The following is a 25396-nucleotide window of genomic DNA, read 5'->3' as shown; positions in this document are numbered from 1 at the left end:
CTATGTCCCCTTCTGTAAAATTAATATAATGAGACCTACTTCCCGGTAACTGAAAAAATGGGTTAATCTAGCCAGTAACACTTGGAATTGTAGTCATAGTGAAAATAGTCACATTAAAGTATTATCAGGTTTGAGGCTTATCCATGTTTAAGCATACACAATTCTTCACCCAATTCTGACCTGTGTAGGTTTTCCCCCATAACGCCCGGCAATTCTCTGACCTCAGCTAGTTGTCCTACCCTTCAACTCAATTCTCACATCATCTACACTATCTCAAAGATTAAAGGCTCAGTCCTGCAAGAATGGCCCCCACCCCACTTCAAATGCCAATCATAAGTCTGGTTTTTCACCTAGACTCCTGACCAACTGGCTATAAATTGAAGATTCCAACGGCCCCCTCCTTGGGTTTGATTAATTTGCTAGAGTGCCTCATAGAACTCAGAGAAACATTTTACTTATTAGATCACCAGTTTGTTCTAGAAGGGTATAACTCAGGAACAGCCAGGTGGAAGAGAGGCACAGGGCAAGGTAAGAGTAAAGGGTATAGAGCTTCCATGCCCTGCTTCCATAGCACACCACTCTCCCTAAATCTCCTCATGTTTACCAACCCGGAAGCTTTCCAAATCCCCTTTTCTTTGGTTTTTATGGAGATTTCATGACAGGCATGATTGATTAAATTTTTGACCACTGAGGAGTGATTCAACCACCTGCCCCCTCCCCTCTTCAGAGGTCGGGGGATGAGACTAAAGGGCTAACCCTATAATCACATGGTTGGTTCTCCTGACAACCAGCCCCCATCCTTAGGTGCAGTCCAAAAGTGATCTCATTAAAAGCACTCATAAAAGTTATAAGAAAAGTTAAAATTCACATAAGCAACACCACAGTTTTCCTCAGAGGATAGGAGTAAGTTAAGACTCTGAGGAGAGGATGAAGTAATACCTATTTAGACTCTAAAACAGCATTCTCGTTCTGTGCTTCACAGACACTAGTGTTTTAGGACTTGTTAAGAATCACAGCAGATGAAAAGATTCTGTGGTCAAACACATTTAGGAAATAGTTTTCATTGCAGGAAATAGATTTTACCTTGAGCTGCTCAAGTCAAAAATCTAGGAATCACTATTTCCTCTTTCTCATCCCCCACATTATCCAACGCATCAGCAAGTCTTCTCACTCCATTTTCAGAGTGTACCTCTGGCACATGTTCTTCTCTCTGCCTTCTCAGCTATCCCTTCCACACAGCTTATCTTAAATTACGATGTCACCTACCTGCCCGCCTCCATGCCACCTACTCTTTTGAGCATATCCAGAGTGATCTTTGAACAACTAAATCCAGTACTTTATTCCCCTGCTTAAGCCCTCTCTGCTTCCTATGCACTGAATACATCCAAACATTGTCCTTGTTCCTGCCTGTCTCTCTAACTTCATCTTTTTTAACTGTTCCATCACCGTGTTCTGGCCCCATGAGCCTTATTTGTGTCCTTGAATGTGACAGCTCATCCTGGCTCAGCACCTCTCCCTGGGAGGCTCTTCTTCCAGACCTCGTTTTTGCAGTCACCTTCATACACCACCTACCCTAATATACCCATATATACTGTATTGCATATGCTGTGTCTCATCCCCCAGTTTTATGCTATTTTATTTTTAGAAATCATGCCATTATCAGAAATAATATTGTTCATTTATATGTTACTTGTTCCCAACCTTGCCTGGAATGTAAGTCTTTTGAAAGCAGGATGTTGTTTTATTACGAAGTGCCCAGTACAGTGCCTGGTATCTCATAAGCATTCAGATATTTATTGTATGAATGAATGAAATACTGGTTAAATAACAGCAGATGCTAGACTTTACACAGCCTTAACAATTTGGCCATATTTGTGTTCACTAGTTCTTTTAAGATATATACCCTTTAGCCAAAAAACAAAACATCATTTTGCTTTTTCTGTAGTGACATTTTTACATGAAACTTGCAAAATTAAAACTTGTTTCATCCACTTGGGGGCAATTAAAAAAAAATCAAATATAAAAGAGTAGAGTATTTTGGTCACCATTACTATAAAAATGGAGGATATGTTATAAAAATATTTTTGGAAATTCAATTAAATGTTTGCGTTTTGTGCCCTGCAGCAACTGGTAAACATCACATACCCAACAAAAAGTCTTTTCTTCATTTTGTTTTACTTTCAAATAAAGTGTGGGGGTGGTTGTATATAAAATAAGTGTAACTGATTTATTTTAAGTCCTAAAGCAATTCTAAAAGAATAAATGTCACGTGGAGGTTAAGTTTTTCAAGATTTTTGAAATGACTACAGAGAATATTTTATTAGATAGTGACTTTAATTTTTAATTAAAGTTAAAAAACTTGATGAGAAACAAATTTAGTAATATTTCAGTGTTTTTTCTTTTTTATTAGACTGTTTCCTATGTAGACTTGGTTTTCGAACCACAAAAACATTTTTAAATCAAATATTCTAGAGCTCTAACGTAGAAAACAGAAATATCCTGACCCCAATAGTCATTAGTGGTGCGAGCTTTGGTAAAATTATTTAATCTTTCTGAGTCTGTTTTCTGTTCTATGAAATGAGGATAATAATATTTGTTTTATGGACTCATTACCCGGATTAAATAAAATAATCCACATGAAGCTCCCAGCTCTACATCACTCTCTCCTTCTAAGTACCTTTACTTTAGTTATATTCATTGAGTTCCTACTATGTGCCTGGTACTTGTTAGACACTATGTATAACAGTGAACAGGCCTGGTCTCTGACTTCGGGTTTAGAGAGGCTCTTTGCATTAAAGACTTTTACTATGATTTGGAGTTTGATTATATATATAATATAAAATATATTATATATATAAAATATATATATATATGTAATAGATATATAAAATATCTATCTATCTATCTATCTATCCAGGGTTCTGAAGGCCAGTTAAAATATACTGGGGTAGATGAGTACCTCCATGTGATATTCATGAGTATTTGGTACTCAGGGGTCAAAAGTCGAGTTTAAAACACATTAGAGTACACAAACTATATAGGTTTCACTCTAGGATTTCTCAGAGTAAAGACCTTTGCCTTGGGAAAGTGCAATATGACTTTCTAAGAAAATTTCTGACAGTTCTGTGTACATATTAGGGACTCAATAAATATTTGATTTGTATATAGTGAATCAGTGGTGCACACATTTTTCTGGGAATTTATAGGAGGAAAGGAATTTTCCAGCTGAGGCTGCCATTCTTCGGCTGTACTTCATGTAGCATTCGTGTTGGTCCCAATGAATCCAATGTCAACAGGTAGAAAAGGAGTGAGGAAGGCAGTTTGGCAAGGAGAAAGTACGTGAGATGAGTTCTACTTCACTGTGGGGTAAGCGTTAAGCAACTATTTTTATATGGAGGATTATGAATTATAGTAGTTTAATAAAAGTTGGAATAAGAAGAAAACCTGGCATTCAGGTAGTGCTTAAAAAGTTGGATAAAGCCTTAAAGTTTTATTTTAAGATTTCTATTTCTCCATTGAGGATTTTTGTAATAATTCTGGGTTTTATGTGTCTGTGAACTTGATAGGGTATTTTGGGTAATTGTGTGATTCCAAAGTTCTTCCCAATCAAGAAGTAGGCATAGAATGATAAGATTTGTTTGTCTGAAATCGCTAACATTTTAGGACAAAACAGAAGCATAGCCAAGCTTGCAAAGATTTAAATGTGTTTAGAAGTGATTTTATGTGTATATGGGAAAGTTGTTATTCATTGTTCCACAAACAACTTGTCACATAGCTCCTTGCTACCATTCTCCTATCCTCTTTCAACTCTCCTGTACCAGATGTTTGTGCTGGAGAGCCCCATGGCCCTCGGTCTGCTTTCATTCTGCCTCACAATGGCCTCTCTAGTGTCTCAATCCACCGCATTTCCTTTCCACCTGCTTGAATGGATCACCAACCATACTGGTTTTGCAGATCTTTGGGCTTGAGACAGACAAGTATGTATTTTGGATCTCATCCTCCCTCTGTGCTTGCCAGAGCTAGCAATTCCTCAGTCTATTTAATTTTCATGGAAGAAGCTTAGAGGAAACCTGAGGGGCTCTCCTTTAGTCCCCCCAATTCTGTAGAGTTTTAGGGGCTTTCTGAGGGCCAGACTCCATTTTAAGGACTAGAAACCAATGTTTCTCAATCTTTCTACTTCTGACCATCTCTCTCCTTCTCTCGACCCCAAATTTTATAAGGATTTTGCCTACTCAACAAATATAATCAAGGATATAGTTTCCTGTTAATTAGAGCTTCCATTTAGCTTAAAGTATCAGCACCCTGAGTTGATATGACTACAGTCACAAGGGAAGAAACTTGATATTTTAGCTTGTGTGTCTGTATTTTAGTAAATGTATGACATACAAAGAGAATTTTGCTATTAAAAAAGCTCTAGGACCCCAGTAGAATAAGAGATCCCAGGTTAGAAAAATCATTTAAATTAAAGGAGTGAATCTAAAGGTGAAGATTTCAATAGGTGATATTATCTCAGGCTTGTTGAGAGGTTTTGAAGGGCAATAGGATTTTGATCTGCTGCTCAGTTTGTGCTATCTGAACAATTGCCACTGTTAATTAACATATATCCCCTCACTCTCGTGCCTGCTCATATAGCATGTGTGAAAATGTTCTTGTAGAGGTATAGTTCATGGGGAGAATTGATAATTTGTAATATGAACCTAATGGTTACTCATCTCTAAAGTTAGCAAATAATAAGGATAATCTTACATGAGTTCCAGGCAGGTTTCAAAAAATGTGCTAAATGTCAAGGATGGAATGATTATGAAAAGACGAATGCCATGTCTTTCTTTCTCTCCATTCTCACCAAAAATGGTTTTACCAGTGCCTTTTCCCAGAAGAGGAAATCCTTAACTACACAAGCCATGTTTATTATTGAGAACTGACCTTTCTATTCATGACAATTAGAATAAATAAAAGACCTCAACTCTTCATAGCATTCAAGGAGAATGGAGAGATTCTGTACTACCAGTGGAGGGAACAACCTGGAAAATCAATCAGGGGCTGAAGTGGAGGGATCTTTTTACATGGCTGTGAGAAGCACCTAAAAGCTAATGTTAAAAGAGGTAAAAAGGTCTACGGCCAAGCTACCCTGACCAAGCCCAATTCCGTCTGATCTCAGAAGCTAAGCACAGTCGGGCCCGGTTAGTACTTGGATTGGAGACCACCTAGGAAGACCTGGTGCTATAGGTGTAAAAAAATTAAAAAAAAATAAAGGATTGTAAGCTGACGGGTCCATGCAATCTGTTAGGTCAACCAAGAGTTGCCTCACCTAAAAAAAAAAAAGAGAGATAAAAAGATGTCTCAAATCTATACTGTTGTCAGATTTTACAAATAGGATCACATTAATGCTAGAGCAAATCATGTGATTTTCAGACTTTAACAACAAAAGAGAGGAGATAAAAGTTCAGGTTTTAGATTAAAAAAATTATATTCTTTCTATGAAATGCAAGGGTATGCTAAAGAGCGAGAGAGAAAGCACTGTTGGAAAAGGCAAGAGTAACTTTCAGGTGTTTGATAGCAGATATAAGAAAAGTAATTTTTGAAGAAGAAATTGTTCCATAAATTTATTATTTTTTAATTTACCTGGATCCAGTCATTTTTTTAAAGCACTTAATTTTAGAATCATTTTTGATATACAGAAAAATTGCAAAGATTGTCCAGAGTTCTCATATACACCATACTCAGTGTCTTTATTATTAATATCTTACATTAGTACATTTATCACATTTAATGAACCATTATTGACACATTATTGTTAACTGAAGTCCATGCCTTATTCAGATGTCTTGAGTTTTCCCTTGATGTCCTTTTCCTGTTCCAGGATCCCATCCAGGATACCGTAGGACATTTAGTTGTCACGTCTCCCTTACGCTCCTCTGAGTAGTGGTAGCTTCTCAGACTTTTCTTGTTTTTGATGACTTTGACAGTTTTGAGAAGTACTGGTGAGGTATTTTGTAGAATGTCCCTCAATTGGGATTGGTCTGATGTGTTTCTCATAGTTACTCTGGGGTTTGGGTTTTGGGGAGGAAGACCACAGAGACAAAGTGGCATTCTCACCGTACACTGTCAACGTGACATCACCGTTAATGGGAACCTTGACCACCTGCCTGAGGCAGTGCATGTTTGTCAGGTTTTTGACTGTAGAATTACTCTTTTTCTCCTTTCCCATACTCTTTGGAAGGAAGACATTTATAAGCAGCTCATACTTAAGGAGTGAGGAGTTATGCTTCACTTACTTAGAGATTAGTATCTACATAAATGATTTGGAATTCTGTATTTGTCTATTCTCATTATTTATTTATTCACATCAATATGGACTCATGGATATTTATTTTATACTTTGAATTTTAAGTATTACTTTATTTATTTTGATTTTCTGGCTTTGGCCATTGGGAGTTTTTTCATTGGCTCTGTGTCTTGACATATTCACATCATTGTGGTTTTTAAGTTTTGTTTGTTTGTTTGTTTGTTTGAGAAATTCCTTACTTCTAGTACTACTAGAATCTCCAGGCTCATTTTGTATATATCTTACCTCCATCCTAGAATCCGCCATTTCTCCAAAGAGCCTTGCTTCTCTTCATTGGCTAATGGTATTATAAACTAAGATCTGGTCACTCACTGGAGCCTGTGTGCAATTCTGAGGGTGGGTGGGGAGTGACCTCCCCCCTACTCCCCCCACACACCCTCACTTCATGGGAAGCTTGGAAAATTGCAGAAAGCAGAGAATGAAAATGAAAACTGGCTTGGGTATCTGCCCAGAAAGGCTCAGTATCCAGAGATTCATTTGCAGGGGGCTTCAGTTTAATGCGCAGTCATGGTAAGATCAGTTCAAACATGTGTATGTTGATGCAGATATACACAGCCTGGCATTTGCCATCTGCATTTCATCTTCCCTTTGAAAAATCTCTGGTGAGAAGTTGGCTTTCTCAGTCTAAGTGTGTAGGGGTTTATAGCTTGCAGTTTGAATTTCACTGCTCTAGTTGTGTGGAGCCACATTTTACTGTGTAAATGAACACCTGAATAAATGTGTTTTTTCTTCAAACTAAACAAGCAAACAAAAACACCCTGAGCTAAAAGAAGAGACTGCCTGCTATCCTTCAGTGCCATGAACCCAATAAAACTTCCACTTGTCATTGCATGTATTCATTCAGTAAGGTGCAAATCAACCATCACACATTTCTCTGCCGGGGGAGCAGCATGCATTTTTGTGTGATCAGAAGTGCTTTGCAAGTGAAACTTAGCCAGCTGCTTTTCCAGAGCCATAATTCTCTTAGGAAAGTGAGAGAAAAAGCAGCTTTTAAAATAGAAGCAATAAAAAAGAAAAAGATACATAAATTGGGTAATAATCATAGAGACCGTTGTGGTCAACTGGTCCAACCTCCTCATTATACAGGTGAGAAAACATCTTCAGGGAGGCTAGGTCCTCGGCCAAGTTTATTGAACTAAATAGGGACAGCTTGGGACTGGAGTTCAGGTCTTCGTCGCCTGGACTGGTGCTATTTTCATACTGCCTTATATTGAATGATAAAACAGACTCTTATACCTGGCTTATGTTCAGTGTCCTTGACAAGTCCGAAAATATATTATACATCTCTAAGGTTTCATTTTTTCTCCTAGGGAGAAGTATATATCAGTAGAAAGCAGGGTATAATCTGTGGAGATATTCTTAACTCCTCAGATAGGCTTTGGAAGTCACGATTTTGAGTCTATATCAAGAACACAAGGGTCAACATAGGTGAAAGGGGTATCAGCCCTGCATATTGTTTTTGCCCTCCACATTCTTAGCCTTACTATCAGGGATCTTTGATTAATGTCCAAATTTAGAATACAGCATCACTTCAACAATTTTATCAAGACTCTTTGATACAAAGATGAGAAACTCAGATGGGCACAAATTAAAGGAGATTAAAATAATATAACAATTAGTGTCATATATTCCAGAACAGGAAATGATGTACCACCAAGCCTAAGGTGGATTGGAATTAAAAGATTCTCAGAGCATTGTACAGCCAGTCAGTGAGTCAACAAATATTTACTAAGTACTTTTTATAGACCAAGTACCTGGGGACAGACAGTGAAAAATTCAGTCATTGCCTCAAGGAGCTGACATTGCAGTGGGACGATTCAAACAGTAAACATGCAAATCGATTAATAGAATAATTTCAGATATTAATAAATGTTATGAAGTAAACAAAATAGAGACAGTACTTTGGCTGAGGTAGTCAGAAAAGGCCTCTCTGAGGAGGTGACATTTGTATTATAAGAGGAAGTCACACATAGGAAGGTTTGGGGAGGATAGTTCAAACTAGAAGGAATAAGAAATGCAAAGACTCTGAAATAAAACTGAACTTGAAATGTGTGAGGGACAGAAATAAGGCCGGTGTGGTTCAAATGCAAGAATTGAGGAGAAAAGTGAAAGATAACGTCAAAGGAGTAAGCAGGGAACAGATCATACAGGACTTTTTAGGCTTTGAAGAGAAATTTGTGTTTTAATGTGGATGTAGTGGAAATCAATCAAAGAGTTATAAGCAATATAGTAACTGATATTGCTGCTATCTGTAGAACTAACTGTACTTAAAAGGCTGTTGCAGAAATTCATTGAGAGATGATAAGGTCGTGGTGAAGAATGGGTGAGGGGGTCATCAGAGTCAGGATCACTTTTGGAGACAGAGCTCAGAGGACTTGCTGATGGATTAGATATGGAATGTGCTGGAAGGAGAGGAATTAAGGATGATGACTTTTAGGGTTTTTGACCTGAGTAACTGAGTGGATATTGGTGCCGTTTGTTGAAAAGAGGCAGACTAGGAAGTTGGGATTTCCAGGCTAGGATTGGGGAATCAAAAAATTCTTTTGGCCATGTTAAGGGTGAGATAATTATTAGATAGCCATAGGGAGATGTCGATTAGGTAGTTGGCTATTTGAATATGAAGTTCAGGAACAAATTTAGACTGCTGATGTAAAACTGAGTTATCGGAATGTGTTTAAAAGGGATTGAAAGAGGTTATCTAGGAAGAGAATATAGATAGAGATCAGAAGAGAATCAAAGGCAGAATCTTAGAGGCATGACAGTGATTAGAGGTCTGTTAGAAGAAAAGCCGCAAAGGAGATGAAGAAAGACTAGAGAAAGTAGGAGAAAACTTGGTGTCATAAAACTGAAAAAAAAAAAAAATGGTTTCAAGAAATATCAACTCTGTCAAATGTTGCTGAGAAGTCAAGCAACCTGATGGCTTTTGTGGTCATTTGTTACTTTAATAAGAACTATTTAAATAAAGCAATAGGGACAAAATCCTCATTGCATTGGGTCGAGGAGAAAACTGGAGGTGAGAAAATGGAGACAATGATAGACAACCTCTCTGAAGAGTTGAAAGAGAGTAGAGAGACGATCAGCAGTCACTGGAGGAAGCCTTGGGCTCCAATAACCAGTTTTGAAAAAGGGGAACACTAAGGTGTGTTTGACACACTGTGAATGATCCAGCAGAGAGTGGGAAGGGTAGATCTAGGAGAGAAAGATGATAATTGCAGGAATCAAGTCCTTGAGCAGTCATGAGGAGTTGGGATTCAGAATCCAGGTGGAAGGGTTTTCCTTAAACAGAGAAAGGGACAATTCTTCCTTTGTAATGGAAAGAAAGACAGAATGTGTGGGCATAGATCCAGGTAGGATGACAGTTTGAAGATGGGAAAACATTGTTCTTATATGAATGCATTTAGTTTCTCTGTAAAGTATGAAGTAAGGTCTCTAGTATTTAATTCTTTCTGCTAAGCTCTTCATTTTTCCATTTCCCAGGTTAATTGGCATCTTAACTCTCCTCTAACTTTAGCTTGAAAATGACTTTGGCTTGCCATGAGACCCACTCTAGCCTCAAATCTATGTGACCCCACAGCTCTGGTGTAGCAATAGTCTAACAATGGTCTTTATGTCTCAGCTCAGATTCTTGAGAGGAAGAATCTGATCAGCTCATCCTGATCTGTTGGCTTTGAGTCAGTGTCTACTTCTGATCTGATTAACTATGGCTGGAGGTCTGGGTTACCTTGTACAAACATGCAGTTTAGGCCTGGTTCTTTATCATGGTCTATTCTGTGGAAGACAGTGTGGATTAGACAGTGTATTAATTTCCTATCGCTGCTGTCAGAAATTACCACAGACTTAGTGACTTAAAAGAACAGAAATTTATTCTCTCATTGTTTGGGAGGCCAGAAATTCAAAATAAAGATATCCACAGGGCTCTGTTTTCTCCTGAAGTTCTAGAGAAGAAATCATTTCTTGCCTCTTCTACTTCTGGTGGCTGCTGACATGCCTTGACGTTCTGTGGCTTGTGGCTGCATCACTCCAGTCTCCGCCTCCGCCTCCGCCTCCGCCTCCACATCACCTTCTCCATGTAGGTCTCTCCTGTGTGTCTGTTTCAAAATTCCCTCTACTTCTGTCTTACAGGGGTAAGTATGATGGCGTTTAGGGCCCACCTGAATGACCCAGAAAGGTCCTTCTCTCAAGATCTCTAACTTAAGTGCATCTCTTGCCATGTGAGGTAATATTCATTCTTTTGTCATATAAGGTAATATTTACAGGTTCTAGAGATTAGGATGTGGGCATATATATTTTTTTGTGGGCCATGATTCAGCACACTACAGACAGGTACTTGAAAAACAGAAAATATTTTTCAGGGCCTTCCCCTTTGCCAAACATTTTTTAAAGGATAAGAATTGGGATAAAGGATGCAAGGGCTGGATTCAAGATTTTGCCTGAATTGTCTCTGAATAGTCATTTCATCAAAAGGATTGTGGTAACTTAAATATGTTGGCTTTTGATAGACCCATTGAGAAATAGTGCTAATTGGTATCATTTTGATTATGTAATAAGAAAATTCATTTGAACCAAACCTGTTTTCTTCTTGATGAACATCTATATATTCAGGATGGAAGCAACAGATAACTGTGGAAGAGAAATTGACTGTATAGATATTTTAACATCTAATCTGGGTTTTGAGAAGTATATTCAAACAATTTATTAAAGAAACAGCCTGCTTTTACCTTGCTTTATTTTCTTGCCAATTAAAAAGGGGGAAAAAAGGTATAAAAGTAGAAAGTAGCTTCTGGGCTTAGATGAGGATGAGAGAAAAATATTTGCAGCTTTATTAAGGCTGTCAGAGTTATTTCCTCTGCCTTGATGTGTGTTCTTTGTGAAATTCCCTCATCTTGCTCTCTCTCAGCTCATGAAAATACAGTTATCCTGCTGTCCTTGAGTCAACCTTTCTCGAGGAAATCCTCCTTTTAGATAGTTATTCTTGTCAGTGCTTTTCCCTCCAGTCATCCAACTCCCAAGTCCCGCCTACTAAACTAAAGGAGAAGAATAATTCTAAGTCTCCTGTTAATACTTTACCTTCAGATGACTGAAACCTCCACAGTTATTCCGTGTGAGAAGCACTGTCCTCATGTGTACATCTAGTCTGCCTTATTTGACTTTAGATTAAACAGGATCACACTAATTCTGCAGTCTGTGGAGTATTTAGTAGTATCCACAATTACTAAATCTCCTTCTTTTGCCCCTGTTCTCACCCCTGGAAATAAGAGTGGACTTATTTAGCCTGCCCTATAAGATTAAGTACCAAATCATATAGTTACTTAAAGAAGATTTATTAAAATACCCAATCATAGAATTATCCTCCCTTCCAATCCAGAGCAAAGCCCCTCTTCCTTGAACCACTCCTACATCATCTAACCACGACCTGGATTTATAGGGTAGGAGGACCCCAGATTTCTGGAGGAAGAATTTGGGGGGACTCCTCTAGGGCTTTTTAGCCCCTGGAGGAGCTTATTGCTCATTTTCACCCTCAGAGTGGTCTCTAGAGCTGCCCACCTGCCTCGCATGCAGGGAGCAATGGTCCATGCCCAACCTCCTTCCTCTCTGTTTAAAGGCAGCCATAAATCAACTTGCAGTGGAGCTTTTTGAGATGGATTAGAGTAAGGATTATCTACTTTCCACAGTGTCAGGTGAGGATCTATTCGAATTGAAGAAGAGAATTACAGGACAGAATTATATCCATCTATCTATTTCTCTATCCTTATTATATTGGCTCTGTTCTCTGGAGAACCCAGATTATTACACGTATCTTAGGCAGAAAATAAAGTTGAGACATCTACTTGTGTCTGAAAGCATAAACCATTAAAGATTTCTTGAGTTATGCCATTAGCACACAGGAGTCAGCTTTAAGAGGCTCCTATTGGTCAAAGATGGGACTTTTTGAGCATTAAAAAATGACTGCTATAGGTTGTTGCTCCATGTCAGGTCCAGGCAGAAGTCCTCCGCGGCCAACCAGGAAGTAGTCAAAGACTTGATGATGGCAGTTCTGGAGGCTTTGCTCTGGGGCAGAACAGAGGCTAAGGTGCTCCCGACACTTTCCCTGGTAGACCGCGCTCGGGCAGTGGGCTCTGAGTCCCGAGGGATGGAGGGGTCTAAGACATCTAGCACCACCATATAGGTGAGTTTCATGTGCCAGCACTGCAGCCAGCCTCTGAAACTGAGCGTGAGTTTAAAGATCCTGGACCATATTGCCATCCAGGAGCTCCATTTATAACGAAAAATACTTCTATAGATAGAAATAATTGTAGTTTGAAAAAGAAAAAGTATACCATGTTGGTTACCTTTGTAGGTCGGCAGAGCACAAACTCATTCTTCTGTGGAGTGATAACTAAAGTGAAAGAATGGAATGTATCCAATCTTTCCTATATAGACTATATTTCATGATAACCATATAAGTGTAAATGTCCCTCCCCTGCATCCCCCCACCCCTCAAGTCAATAGACTACCAGGAACAGACCTGGAACTCAGCAAGTCAAATTCATTACATAATACAGGGAAGGAAACTGCACTGCAGGGAACTTTGGGGGCATTTCGGTAAGAAGGTATTAGAAAGGACATATTTCAGGATTTGGGCTGTGGTTAGATGATGGAGTGGTTCAAGGAAGAGGGGCTTTGCTCTGGATTGGAAGGGAGGATAATTCTATGATTGGGTATTTTAATAAATCTTCTTTAAAAAATCATATGATTTGGTACTTAATCTTATAGGGTAGGCTACAGCAAGGCTAAAGCTGTCATTATTACAGAAGCAGCAGTCATTTATAGTATTTGGGAAAGAGGCATGTTTGATTTTTTGTTGTGGTCTGCACAGTAACCTTGTTTTTGCCTGTGATTAAGCACCATTACAAAATAGTCTTGTTTTTTTCATCTCACTTCTTCAAAGTCACAAGGCGACTTGGTGTTTTGTGAGATTGTTTATATTCAGCAAGAGAACATTGAGGTCTAATTTTAAGTGTCAGGGCAGGTCCTAGCATTTAGGGGCTGCTTTTCTGTTTCTGCAAGAAAAGGGCTTGCTTGCTTGCCTGCTTGCTTCCTCTCCTCTCCTCCCCTCCTCTCCTCTCCCCTCCCCTCCTCTCCCCTCTCCTCTCTTTTCCTCTCCTCTCCTCAACAAAAAATAAAAGTAGAAGGAGTGAAAGGTTTGGATAATTCCGCTTCACCTCCTAATGAAATAATGGATCTAGGTGATCTAGATGCTAAAATCATTAGGTGAAATGTTAATGGGGTACTTTACTATAGATAATTTCAGGCTGATATAATCTGAACCACTGATCAATCTGAACATCACGAAAGGTAGGACAGACATATTATGTGCCTTCTGATGTGACTTGCAGCATCACCTTTGAAATGTTTTTGCCAAAAAATTTGAATATGAATCTAGTCGAGTTTCTGAACTGCCAGTTTATAGGAAATATGGGGGATAGAGCATCGTGTTATATAATACCAAGAGGGTACAATTAGCCAAATCTAGAATCTTCAGCAAATCAATGTCATGAAATAGAGGGGGAGATGTTATAGATTAAAAGAGATTTACAAACTATATCAACCAAACACAGTTTGTGAATTTTTGGGAGGGATTCTGATTCAAATAAACCGTGCCAAATGACATTTTTGAGATAATCAGAGAAAACTGAGTAGAGATGGGGTTTAGACGATATTAAAGAATACATTCTGAAGTATTTATGGATGAAATGAAATGATGTCTGATATTTGCTCCAGAAAAAAAAAAAGTGTTGGAAAATGGATATATGAAACAAAAAGGACAGAGCATTGCTAATTCTCAAAGCTGCATGATGTCTGTGGAGGTTGATCATTCTTTCTGTTTTTGAGTATATGTGAGAAGTTCCGGAACAAACAGCTTTAAAAAAAGGTGACTATTACTTTTGTTTCACATCATTTGTTTGATTGCCCTCCCCTCCTCAGCAGGGCATGATTGCCCACCATGTAGAACTAAAGAGGGAGAGACTGTCACTCATCTCCCTTATGAATGCTCAAGCTGAAACAGTTCTGTTTCCCAAAAATCTGTTCCACAATTCCCAGTTAGTGCTTTCACTCGGTCTCTGTTTAAGATGGCCTTTATGGGATGGGGGTTCTCTGAAATGCTGAAGGTCTCCAGTAGTTATCAGTTTAACACTTCATCTGTTTTGCCTCATTCATTTCCTCAAGGTCACGTGTCCATCAGAATAAGAGACCAATTATAGAAAGAATCGAATAGATAATAATGACTATAATTTTTATGTGGTAGCTGTCATAATAGTTTAAAGGCTGAGCTGAAAGTCGAACAACTGTAATGTGACTTTGAAAATTTCTATAGAATTCAACATTTTAAGGCATTTTTCACTCAGGAGCAAATCTATAAATGTTCAGATTTTTAGATTCCCTGTGGAGCTGGAATAACAGTCACTGCCTAAAATGGATGAAGACTAAAAGCCAGTCCTCAGTAAGTATTACCTTGCTTGGGCTCTATTTTTAACCTCAGTTTTGCTCTCAGAGATAAAGGTGGATAACTTTGTCATCTATTTCCCTTTGCTAAATGTATATCTTGACCTTCTCTCTTTATTTACTCATCAGATTGACATTTTTTGGTTTCTAATTCCTTTCAGATGTTATGGCTACCTTAAAGATTCTTAATAACTCAAGGACATCTCTTCAATAAAATACTAGGTACATGTCTAAACCCACAGAGTAGCTGAGAGCAGAATTCTGTGTTATAGAAGCCTGTTGAGTAGAATCATGCAAGTGGTTAGCTGTTCTTTTGTAGATTGTCTGTTTTGCAATTTTGTGAGAGTGTTTTTTTTTTTTGTAAAATAGATTAGATATTTCTGTGGTCTCTAGACTTCTGTGGCATGATTTTACTTACTTGTCAATCAAAATTATGTCTAATAAGTGTCAAGTTATGATTTGAGGATAACTCGTGGCAGCAATTTAGATTGGCTTCATTAGTATGTGACGTTAATGACAGGAAGTGGAAAATGATTTATTTTGCACAAGGATGAGGTCAATAGCATTGTCACTGAAAGCTAAAGTCCTTAAATCTTTTCCTTTTATTTGGAGGGGCTTTTGCTCTTTCTTCCATCCTTTTTACATATGAAGCCAGGCCTGTGTTTTAAGGGTTTCCGATGTGGAAATAATCAAATAAGCCTATGATTCAGTCACATAGGAGTAAGGAAACAAAATGAAAGAATGATATATGAGGCCTTCTGAGGGCTCAAAGGAGAGAATGGCCAGAGTCTGCCTGGAGGGATGGAGAAAGGAAGAGTTTCCCAGGAGAGGTAATGCTTAAACTGAGTCTTAAAGGGAAAAGGACATGCTAGACAGGGAGAGGGATATGGACAAAGCTGGGGAGATTTGAAACAGTATAGTAATTCAGGTATCTGCAACTATTTCAGTACTGCTAGAAGATTGTGTGTGTGTGTGTGTGTGTGTGTGTGTGTGCATGTATGTGCAGGTGCAGACATGTAAGGGAGTGATGATTAGAGAAGTTATAACAAGGAGTGATGTTGGAGATGTAAGCAACTGTGAGATCATAGAGGGCTTTGTGTGTCTTACTAAGAAAATAGGACTTTATTCTTGTAGGTGAGGAACCTTTGGAATGTTGACCTCTTAATATTGCCCTGTACTTGCCATGGGCTTTCACTAGCCCATTCACTCTTATGCAGCCCGAGGCCCAGGGTGATCTTTGGAGAGCTTATAGTAATCAAAGTAAGAGATGAACTATATGTGCATTTATATCAATGTTCCTTTGGGAGGTTGAAGTAGCTCAGGTTTAGGCTTTTGAGGATTTGGGCACAATTTATTTTCATAGGGCCGAGAGTGTGGGACAGGACAACAATCTAGCATTAGCTTATCGCAAGTGAGATTTATTGCAGGTATGTAGTCTTTCTAAGATACCTTCTTAATTGGTGCTTCTGGAATAACTAACACTTGGATTCTATGCAAGAACTTGATATGTCCTTACAGAACTCTTCCTTTTTACTGTCTTCACATTTCAATAAAACCTCACTAGTTTTTTGGTCATTTACTTTAAGCTATGTATTATCTAACCCCGTTCATGACTTAGAAAGGGAACTTCATTTGCTGCTATTTCCATTTATAATTTAAGACCTCTGATATCACAATTTAATCTTTGATCTGTGTAGAAAAGCATAGGAGTTCAGGCATTATTCATGAAATAACAGTTTCAATTAGTTTTTTGATGAACTTCAGAACAAACAATTAACTTATTGTCTTTGAGAGATCATTAATTTATGCTCTAACAGGAGATACTGTTCTAAACTTCTCCAGAGGGTTGGAAGAGGAAGGTGTCATGATAATTCAGCTCCCTCAGTTAATCAGGCAAATTGTCAGCTTCTTAAAGGGCTTAGGTGCAATAAAAATATGTCTGGGGAAATATCAGGCAGGTACATTTTTGAGTTTAGATTAAGAAGTACCTGGAAGCAGCTGCATTTTTCTTTTATTAAAGTGATCCATTTCGCTCATCCTAACAAGCCTCGTAAATGCAGAAAGCATCTGGAGATACTCTGTCCTTCAAGCTAGTTAACTCTCAACCTATGCTTGGTTCGTGAAATCCCACCTACAATGAGTTCTCTTCACTAAGGGTTTTAGTTGTCTATTGTTACTTAGCACCCTACCCCCTAATTTAGTGGCTTAAATTATTTTTGTTTTGGTTTTGAGGTTCAGGAATTCAGACATGGCACAGTGGAAAAGTCCATCTCTGTTTTTAGGGTCTACAGCCTCAGGCAGGATGACTCAAATGATTAGAGGCTAGAACAGCTGAAGGCTGGTAGAGCATCTTTCTCTTTACATCGTCTCCAAGCTTCTCCATGTGATCTCCCTATGTGATCTTTCTAGCATGGTGGGCTTAGAGTAGCAAGACTTCTTACACACTGGCTTAGGGTTCTAAGAGTGAGTATTTCAAAACACCAGGGTAAAAGTTGTAAGGCCTTTTATACCCTGATCTTGGAAGTCATGTAACATCACTCTGTTATATTTGGTTATCTTTTAGAGGTAGCCCCATTTATTGAGAGAGGGGACTAACAAAGATGTGAATACTGGGTGGCATGGATCATTTGGTGAAGGGGTGCAGGGCATCTTGGAGGCTGATTTCCATACTAAGTCATTACCAAATCTAGCAAGCCTTGCTTCTTCGGTTCACTGTACTAATTTTTCTTAGCAATGAAGACCAGCTGGTTTGCTCCTAGGCATCCAATTTTGCCCACCACGCTCAGCCTCCTTCTCCCAGAACATTCTTTTCATGGGCAGCTGAAGTGACCTTAAAAATTTATGTCTGATCATGGCTCTTCATGTTTAAAGCTTTTTGGTGGCATATGATTGTTCTTAGGATGAAGACCTTCATTCAACAAATATTTATTGAGTGCTTGCTATGTTCTAAGCAATATTCCAGGACCCAGAGATCCCAGAAATGACTGACAGAAATTTCTGTCTTCATGGAGATTGCATTCTAGTGTGTGTGTGTAACAAAGTAAATAAGTACAAATATTTACTGTAATGTACTAGGGATAAAAATAAACCATGTATATGAAAAGAAAGTATGGGTTGTAAATATAAATAGACTAGTTAGGGAAATCCTCACTGAGAGGACATTTGAACAAAGACTTGAAGTAAGCATTCCACCTCTGGGTATTGACCTAAAGAAATCCAAAAACACTAATTTGAAAAGATATATGTATCTCTATGTTTATTGCAGCATTATTTAAAATAGATAAGATATGGACACAACCTAAATGTCCATCAATAGATGACTAGGTAAAGAAGATGTGGTACATATAGATGGTGGAATATTACTTGGCCATAAAAAGATTGAAATCTTACCATTTGTGACAATGCGAATGGACCCAGAGTGAAGTAAGTCAAACAGAGAAAGAGAAATACTATATGATTTCACTTACATACAGAATCTAAAAAACAAAATAAATGAACAAACAAAACAGAAACAAACTCATAGATACAGAGAACAAAATGATGATCGCCAGATGGGAGGGAGGTTGGGGGGCTGGGTGAAAATGGTGAAGGGGCAGTTACAAAAGAGTCACAGGGATGTGAATGAAGTACAGCATAGGGAATATGATCAATAATATTGTAAGAACTGTGGTGTCAGGTGTGTACTAGACTTATTGCGGGGATCACTTTGTAAGTTATATAAATGTCTAACCACTATGCTGTATACCTAAAACTAATATATTGAATGTCAACTGTAATTGAAAAAATAAAAAAGATGTGAAGTAGATGAGTGTGTGAAGCGTGCTGACATTTGAAAGAAAAATGTCGGCAGAATAAATAGCAAGTGCAAAGGCCCTGAGAGGGAACCATGTCTGCTTTTCAAGGAAAGCTGGGATATGGAGTCTGGGGTGTGCAGAATGAGAATGAGAGTAATGAGAGATGAAGTCAGAGACTTAATAGCAGACAGGGTCATGTAGTGCCCTTGTAGATCAGACTAAAGGCTTGGATTTTCACTCGGAATGAGATTGGAAGCCTTTGGAGACTTTGGGAGAAACATAAACTGACTCATGTTTTAAAAGAGTTGCTGCTGGGGGTAAAGGTGGGAATAGAAAGACCATTTATGTGGCTATTGCAGTAATCTAGGAGAGAGGAGATAGTGATTTGGGCCAGGATGATATACTGAAAATGATAAGTGGTCCAGTAGAGGATATATTTTGAAGATAGAATGAATAAGTTTTGCTGATGAATTCGATGTAAGAAAGGGAGGAGTCATAGATGATGTCAAGCAACTGAATGGACAGACTTGCCATTCACTGTGATGGAAGAATCTAGATAGAACAGATTTAGGGATGTGTTTAGTTCGGCATATTAAAAAGGTCTTTAACATGACCTTCGAGGTCACATTTACCTCACAGTATCCTGACCCCTGAGTGCATACGTCCATGCTTTAGCCCTGCTGGTGTTCTCTCATTTCCTTGAGACGGATGCTTCCTTCCCCTTTAAGGCTTTTACTTTCCTCTCTGTCTGGAATGCCCTTCCTACTTCTTTCTCTTCAACTAGTCCTTCAAGGTTCAGCTCAACTATTTCCTGCTCAAAGAAACCTTACTGATCCCTTTAACTAGGTTTATGTTCCTATAACACCCTGTAAATATTGTTTAATGCCCGAGGGCTGCCTCTGCAAGAATATATGCTCCATGGGGTGAGGGACTGTTCTTGGCTGCTCATCCCAGTATCCCGAGTGTCAGCCTGGTGCCGGGAACCAGGTAGTACTCAATAATTGTTTTAATCATCCCCTGTATTCATTCAAAGTTCATAACATAATCACCTACAATTCTCACTCTCCCCGCTCCCCACTTTCTTTCTCTTTCCCTCCTTCTCCCTCCCTCACTCCCACCACCCCGCCCCTCTTTCACAGACTGATTCAAACTACTTCCTTAATACAGAATCCTCAGGTGAGTAGAAATTGGGTTGATGGCTCTGGAAATCATCTCAAATGAGGATTTTTTTTTTCTACTATTAGCAAGACCATATTATATTTATATTGTACTCAGACTTGCCCAAAGATTTTCTCCATTTGAAAACCTACCAAAATGTTCAGTGGCAGATCAGTTAGTAAAGAAAGCTCATCACTGGTGTTTTCCACATGCTGGACCACCGTTCCCTAAAGTTTTACATTTTCCTATATATGGTAGAACTTATGTCATATTTCTTAAGAACTTATGCTATTTCAATGAAAAGAGATGCTGATTCACGCTAGTGAAATGTCATTTCAATTCTTTGCTACTTTTCATGGAGAACATTTGTAGAAGTGACTTCAGCACAGAGGGCGAGAAGGAAAACGGAAGTATCTGAGAGATAGAAGACAGTTTATTCCCAGCATACATTTAGTAGCCTACTCTCCAGCTGTCCTGACAAAAGATACAGTCAAATATGCAGAAATGTAGGGGAAGAGTAAAGGTGTAACAAAGTGCATGGTACTAGGCGAGACGCTGCATTTGATGAAGTTTTACATATATATATATATTTACCTATAATTTAGATTTAATTATTGTCAATGGATAGATTTATCTTTATTAAATAATACAGTGCAGTTTTCTGAGACTAGCAAGTGAAATATTTAGGGACATGACTTTTGTCCTAAAAACTGCTCTAGAAATCTTCATGGGCATTTTTAATGAACACCGTGGCATCAGCCAGGAATAAATCCTCTTGTGGAGATAAACTACAGGCAGGGGTCCTCTGCCTGCTCCAGAGAGTTGGGCTGTGACAGCAGGGCCTGTTCTTGGGAAAACCATGAAGTGGGCAGAGATTTCTCGGGGGTCTCCTCCAGAGCCCAGGTACCTTGAGGACAGCCCCCTTCCTAATATTTTTGTGATTCCTGTCCTCCTCCCACCCATGTTTGCAGAGATATTAACATCTCATCTTCAGTGTTGTAATAAAAGCCTTTGTAAAGGGACTTGGAATGTCGTGGATCTTTTGCGAGGGTAATGGTCCTTCATCACACTCTAGAAATTCTGTGATGTAGGCAAGTTTCTGCATAAAGTAAGGTAGGTACTGGGGACATTTCTTCACTTCCCATCTTTCCAATTTTCTATGGCACTGATTACTCAACTTCTAATTTGTCTTTACTTTGCTTACCTCCCCCACCTGCACTCCCTTTAGTCTTTCTCTTCTAGTTAGAGTCCAGGCCAGGAGAAATTGTCCCTTTTGGATATATACACCAAAATTCTTTGGGTGAAAGGTGACTCCTAACTTTTTTTTTTAACTCCTAACTAACTTAGACTAATTTAAAAAGGGACCTTATTGGTTCATTTAACAACAAAGTCTGAAGAATGAAAGCTTAGCTGCAGGCATTCAGAGTTTCAAATAATGGGGTCAGGTTCCTGTCGTGCTATGTTCAGATTTGGACTCTGCACAGCATCATCTCAAACACAGCTTGCAATTTCAAAATGAGAGAAGCCCCCTCCTTCCCTCCCAGTGTCTGTACTGACAAAAATTTTGCTGTCCAGGGTGACAGAATATTTTGATTAACCAGCATGGGTCACATGGGGTGGGACACTCCAGAAAAAGAAATTTAGAGCCAACCATGTAATGATGATGTCTCTGTGCTGAACTCCATATACTGTGTGAAGTTCACTCTGCTGGGGAGGCATTTTTACACATCAGGCTATATTTCAGTTTATCATCACACAGTGGTTCTTTTCCACCCAGCAGCATAACTCTGATGTTCCCAAGGGCAGAACAAGGGCTGATAGGTGGATGTTTCGGAGAAGTAAATTTTAACTAAAAATAAGGAACTTTTAACAGTCTTTAAAAAAAGAAGAGTCTAAAGTTGAACTGTCTTGAAAATCGAGGCTTCTATTTCACTGTTTTTTAAACAAGGGTCTGCTGTCCACATGTATAATATATTTAGAGCAGATTGTACAGTAGCTAGGGGTAGAAACAAATGACCAGCACGTCTGAGTATAGACAGAAGTTTTCTGACTGGCTCATGGGTACAAAGACAGACAGGGTTATAACACATTTGATGAACAGGTTGAAGGGTCAGGGAAACTGAGTAGTTCCTGTTACACATTTTTCTCATTAAATTCTTAAATGTTGCCTCTTAAAAGAGTCTTAAGATGGTCTTTCTCTCGCTCCCCCACCCCATTTTAATTGAGTTATATTTGACATTAACACTGTAAAATGTTTTTTCTATAAATTTTTTGTGTGTACATAAAAGACCAAATATATTTTACTTTTATACATTACACTTAAAAGTTTTTCATTGAAATAGATTTCCTCAAATTTATTTAACTTTCATACTTTCATTATGTTGACTCATTTCTTTCATAAAATATAGAGATCCAATTCATGCATTTTCCGACCTACTCTTTTTTTGTGTGAATGCGTTCTCATGTTGATGTAAATGTCATCAAAAAGTTGTGAAGTTTATTCTAAGTTATAGCCTCTAACTATTTTCCATGAATTAAAACTTAAAATTTTGATATATAGATTTTTGCATTATATATTTAATTTACCAAATGAGATGTTTTATGTAAATGCCTGTGTTGAATGCATAGTATTTTTGTAATATTGAAACTGTGTATTTTGAGAATTTTGAGTTCTCTTTGGTAATGAGGACAAGATAGTGACTTTTTTTCATAAAAATAAAACCCTTGTATGGCTTGAGATGTGTTAGTCTCTAGAGGTTTAGAGCCTGCAGACTAGATTCAGATACCTGGGTTCAAATCAAATGTTTGCCCTAGCTGTGTGGCTTAGGAATATTAATGTCTGTTTTACCTTTCAGTTTTCAACTCTGTAAAATGTTGACAATAAAGTACCTTTCAGGACTGTGCCACATTTTAAAAGAGATAATGTGGGCAAAGTCCATGGCATAGCACCTATCATGTAGCAAGAACTCAGCAAACTCTTAGCTCTTACAATATTATTTTCTATTTAATAATGTCTGCTAATGTGAACAAAGCTATCTGGCAGTCATCAACAAATAGGAATTTTAGTTATTTATGGTCATTTTTTTTTTTTTTGACCCTGATCATTTGCTTCGTTTCAAATTTGTTTCGAGTTGAATTCAAGCATTAACTCCCTCATGTTCAAAAGTGCAACAGTTTTTAGAATGTTAAAAGCCCTTATATTAAAGTTAGGATTATGACAGAAACTAAATAAGAGATGATTTTTAAAATGTTAAGTGTGATAAGAAATGATACACTGTGTAGGTGTATCTGTGGGATGAATTCTTGAACTGTGAAAGTGATTCAGAAGGCCAGACTGGTTTAAGCAACATGAAAAAAGTGCCAAGTCCTTCAAAAAGAGAGAAGGGCAAGTGATCTAGTAGTCCTAAACATTTGTGTGTGGCTAGATTATAGGAAATGAAAATTGGAAGTTAGGACTAATCCTGAGGCAGTGCTAAAAAAAACAATGAAGAGCCCAGAAATAAATCCACACGTATGTGGGAAACTAATTTTCGACAAAGGAGCCAAATCATACAATGAAGAAAGGAAAGCCTCTTCGATAAATGGTAAAATTAGAAAGCCACATGCAAAAGAATGAAACTAGACTGCTGTCTATCACCATACACCAAGATTAACTCAAAATGGATTAAAAACTTAAATATAAAACCTGAAACAATAAAATACATAGAAGGAAACAGGTACTAAACTTAATGGGCATTGGTCTCAGGTTTTTGTGACATTGATCTCAAAGGCAAGGGAAGAAAAATAAAAAATAAATGAATAGGACTATGTCAAACTAGAAAGCTTCTACACAACAAAAGAAACTGTCAGCAAGACAAAAAGGCAAGCAACGAAATGGGAGAAGATATTTGCAAATGATACTTCCAAAAAGGGGCTCATATTTAAAGTATATAAAGAACTCATACAACTCAACAACAAAAAAACCCAAACAAGCCAATTAAAAAATGGGCAGAAGACCTGAACAGACACTTTTCCCAAGAATACACACAAATGACCAACAAATATATGAAAAGATGCTCAAATTCACTAGCTATAGGGGAAATGCAAAGCAAAACCACAATGAGAGATAGCTCACACCCAATAGAATGGCTATTATCAACAAGACAAGAAATAATAAGTGTTGGAGAGAATGTGGAGATAAAGGAACCCTGGTACACTGTTAGTGGGGTTGCAAAATTAGTGTGGTATGGTGGTCCCTCAAAAAATTAAGAACAGAGTTACCATACGACCCAGCAATCCCTCTTCTGTGTATCTACCCCCCAAAAATTGAAAACATTTATTCTTAAGGTTCATTGCAGCATTATTCACAGCAGCCAAGACATGGAAACAACCTAAGTGTCCTTCAGTGGATGATTGGATAAAAAAAGATGTAGTATTTATATACAATGGACTACTACTCAACCATAATAAAGGATGACATACTGCCATTTGAGACAACATGGATGAATCTTAAGAGTATCATGCTAAGTGGAATAGAAAAAGACAAGAGCCGTATAATTTCACTCATATAGGTGATACAAACAAAGAACAAATGAACAAACAAAACAGACTCATAGACACAGACAACAGTATGGTGGGTACCAGAGGGGAAGGGGAGTGGGGAGAGGACGAAAGGGTAAGGGGGGGCAAATACATAGTGACAAAGGGAGAGTAGCCTATGGGTGGTGAGCACAGAATGCGATATACAGACGATGTATTATAGAATTGAACACTTGAAACTTATGTAATGTTATTAACAAGTGTTACCCGAATTAAAAAACAAAACAAAACAGAAAACAAAACAATTGCATCTGAATGGGTATGAAGGGGCTGCCTACTTCATCACAGCTGCCTGGTTCCAAAGGCATTTGAGGTCGTTCAAATAGTGCCTTCTGTCAGCTGAATGTTAGGGACTCTGAGGCTGAGTACTTAAAACAGCACAGTAAAGAGCTGCTTATGGAAAGTCAGTTTCTGTAATAAGGCTTATTAGGCTAAAACCTCATTCTGTTCTTACCACCTTAAACTAATGGGAGTTAGTGTACCCACAAAGATGTCCAGTACCTTCCTTCAAATCTGCCTCAACAGATTTTCAGTGTAGTTGAAATTGGTCAAGTTTGGAAAAAAACAAACAAACTACATATATCGCCAAGGAGGAGAAAGTTACAATTGTCTTTAGTGCTCCAAAGGACTAATTTGTGCTTTTTGAGGAAATGCATCTGGGAACAGAAAACTTAAACCCCTATAGTTTGAAGTTACAAATCTGTAGATTTAATTAGAATAAAACTTCAGAATCTAAACTATTTTGAGGAAGAGGAACTTCTGTGTGATCTAAATTGTCTTATTTAGGTAATATCCTTTGGAATGATTTTCATATAATTGGGAAAGACATAGGAAATACAATTTTTGAAATATATCTTGAAACACCATAGAGTTTAAACTTTCTTGCTTGGTCATAGGATATAAAAAGAAAAACATCATGTTAGAATTCATTTCCATGGCTCTTTGCCACAAAATAGTAATTATAATACAACATATTTCATACCGCTTAATTTTTCTTTCCATTTGTTAAATTGATTTTTTTTTTGCATTATGAAGG

At 38.0% G+C, this 25396-nt stretch overlaps 1 long non-coding RNA gene across 2 annotated transcripts in view; it reads left to right on the top strand.

The window, feature by feature from the left end:
• The window catches only part of LOC111730367, a 324528-nt gene that overhangs the window by 37995 nt on the left and 261137 nt on the right, over positions 1-25396 (top strand). The window contains exon 3 of one of the 2 annotated variants that reach the window (XR_002776649.1): positions 14756-14828. The exons of the other annotated variant lie outside the window; for it this stretch is intronic. This is a non-coding gene — a long non-coding RNA (uncharacterized LOC111730367). Of the gene's footprint in view, positions 1-14755; positions 14829-25396 lie in introns of those variants that run through there. 2 annotated transcript variants of the gene reach the window in all.

The sequence above is a fragment of the Pteropus vampyrus genome, unplaced genomic scaffold (assembly GCF_000151845.1).
Source record: "Pteropus vampyrus isolate Shadow unplaced genomic scaffold, Pvam_2.0 Scaffold310, whole genome shotgun sequence".
Taxonomy (NCBI): domain Eukaryota; kingdom Metazoa; phylum Chordata; class Mammalia; order Chiroptera; family Pteropodidae; genus Pteropus; species Pteropus vampyrus.
The sequence above is the reverse complement of the archived record's forward strand: the minus strand, read 5'-3'. Positions and strand labels throughout refer to the sequence as shown.